The 2,831-nt window shown below is 37.9% G+C and overlaps 1 long non-coding RNA gene across 1 annotated transcript; it reads left to right on the forward strand.

Moving 5' to 3' along the window:
* The first annotated feature begins 1,870 nt into the window (after positions 1 to 1,870).
* LOC113040652 (uncharacterized) lies at positions 1,871 to 2,831 on the forward strand. The gene is made up of 3 exons (XR_003275270.1): positions 1,871 to 2,172; positions 2,438 to 2,576; positions 2,672 to 2,831. It is a non-coding gene; the product is annotated as an uncharacterized LOC113040652 (long non-coding RNA).

Below are 2,831 nucleotides of genomic sequence, written 5' to 3' on the forward strand. Positions count from 1 at the left end.
ACCAGCGTCTGATCCCCAGCTTCCTGTTCTCCACTGTCAGGTGACTGGTTTACCTATAATGCACATGTCAAACAATAACTAGAGCAAAAAGACGAGGTCGACAAGCAATTGTAAGTGCTAACCCTATCTTCTATAATGTATAAAAATAACTTCCATTTTTATGAGAATGCTCCATTAGTGGTCGCTGAAACCTTTTTGGCTTCCTTTCCAGAAGTCTTTGGGGAACTTTACACTGTTTTGCACTAATGTTGCTGGTCAAGGAGCTCAGTTACAGTATCTTACCTCAGTTACGCTGGTAAGACTGGTATGTGATAGTTTTATAATTAAACTCAAAGTGACACTGTGCAGTAACATACGTGTTAGTTATCTTGTCACAAGTGTTAGCAGGTGTCCTCAACTCTGGGCCTCGAGGTCCACTTTCCTCCAGTTTAGCTCCAATCCTAATCAAACACACCTGAACACGCTAATCAATGTCTTCAGGATAGCTAGAAAGTTACAGGCACTTGAGTTTGGTCAAGGACGGAGCTGAACAGGGCCAGAGTTGAGAACCATTGCTATAAAGTGTATTTACGCACCACTTGAACACTGCATTGGCCAATCAGCATACAGGACTAGAATTATCTATTTTATAATTGTCATTATAAGCTTTATCTTGCCAAAACCAGAATCAGTTACACTAATGGAATGATGCTTTAGATTTTTAATTCACTGGATGTCCTAATGTGCGCACAGGTGTCTGCTACCGTATCAGTGCCAATGTGACAGATGACACTGGTGAGGCTGGCACTGTTTATAGTCTAGCTGTAAGATCCTTCTGTTTAATGGTGATGGTGAAGAGAACATACATAGTAATACAGGTGGATAAAGATCTGGGTTAGTAGATTCACAAACTTGAGCTATTTAATTTTGTTCCAACCATAAACAACATAACTTTTTTATGGCAATCATTATGTAATTTGCCTGTGTTTCTCCATAGCTTCTCATACCAGCTCTGGTGGTCCTAGTTTCCATGCCAGAGAGCTTTCCAGTGTGCATGGTCATGTGTGTTTTGGCTGGATCTAGATTCGTGGTACCATGGTGAGTAACAGTAAGACCTAGATCTGTCCACTTCACACTGTTCATCTCTGCTACTCAGGCCAGAGAGTTAACACTTGGTGATCCATCAGGAAATCTTCACAAGGTTTATGCAGGACATTGCCATCTCTTTTGGTAATATTTATAGTTTAAAGGGAAAATGTGCACTTGTTTTATTACATTGTACTTTTCAGTCATTAATTTTACTCAATGGAGAGGTCATATATTTCGTGATATTTGCGAACGTGTTCATCACTGCTTAAGGAAAGAGTATTAAATGGGAGATGGGTTAATGAAATGCTTTTTTTTGTTCTGGATCTATTAGTCTTCAAAATACATTAAAATTCAATTTACACAAACATACTTTTAGGGGGGAAAGTCAGTCTTACAGTTGTCCTCCATAACAAAGCCTCATTCATTTATTATTTATTATATCAATTATAACATTTTATCATTAATTATATCACTGCTAAGTAATATATATAAAAAAATAGAATAACAAGAGATCCAGTAAATGTTTATGACAGGGTTAGTTCAGGTTGTAAAACTTGTCATTCATGTGGCGCAGCCTCCCAAAAACGTTTTTTTTTTTTTTTTTTTTTTTTTTAAGTAATTAATTAATTTAAATATACAGAATGTTTAAGCGGTGTATACTTGCATTCAGAAGCAAGGACGATATGTTAAAATGCTTTTACTGGATGGTTACACTGCATTACATGAGATGTGATATTATTTCTATAAGCAAACAGGTGTACAGTTTTGCCTACTGAATGATATATTGGGAGACGAAATCTAATCGATGTACACAAAAGTAGAGATTTTGAAATGGGGCCAGTACGCAACACCCTAGAAATTCCACAGCAATGCACTGAACACCACTCCAAACATCCTAACAACAACCTACTCCCTATGGAGGTTTGAGTTTTGTGAAACATCAGTCGAATGCCTTGAATGCTATGTTTTGCTCAGGTCAACGCTGCAGATGTAGAGGATGAGTCTGTTGTTCAGAACCCGTCCTGCAATCTTCTTTTCCTGCTCGAGGTTTTGTAACAAGCTTGTAGGAGGCCTGTCTGCTGGCTTCTCCACTGTGACACTACAGTGAGTCAGCACTCGCTCTCTTTAAGCCAATGTAATGCCTGACTTAAAGTGACAGTCAGTCCATTTTAAAAATACTGAGGACACCGGCACTTAATCCGAGTTCGATTGTTCAAGCTCTGTGTCCTGCAAGTTTTTAAATACTGTCAGGCAAGAATGTTTGACCAAAACAAAACCAAGCTCACGTTTGCAATAGTTCAGCCTTTTTTGTGGAAGTCTGAAATGTTTACCTTGATATATTTACACTGAGCAATGTGTTTTGTTGAAGCTTCACTGGATATAAAGCAGGTGCATGAAGTCATGCGAATGAAGTTTCTTTGGGCCCCCGGTGGGTTTAGTTTTCTATTCTTGACCCAATCAATGAAGCACATCGGAAGCAAGTTTCAATAAGATCTTTGAAACACAAGGTAAGACATATGAGTGCCAGCCAATGTCTCAATCTTATAAAGATGTAAGAATGTTAATAATAGTACAATGTACACTTTCTTTGTTTCTTTTCCAGGTCTTTAGAGCGGCACACTTGCCATTTTAGAAGAGGAAAATGTCCCCATAATTCAACAAATCACTGACTCCAGTCAGACTTTCATTTTTAAATCAAAGACTAGAATAATATCCCATCTTAATATCTCACATTAATCTCAACTGAATGTAATGAAGTAATA

This window comes from Carassius auratus, chromosome 22, assembly GCF_003368295.1.
Source record: "Carassius auratus strain Wakin chromosome 22, ASM336829v1, whole genome shotgun sequence".
Classification (NCBI taxonomy): domain Eukaryota; kingdom Metazoa; phylum Chordata; class Actinopteri; order Cypriniformes; family Cyprinidae; genus Carassius; species Carassius auratus.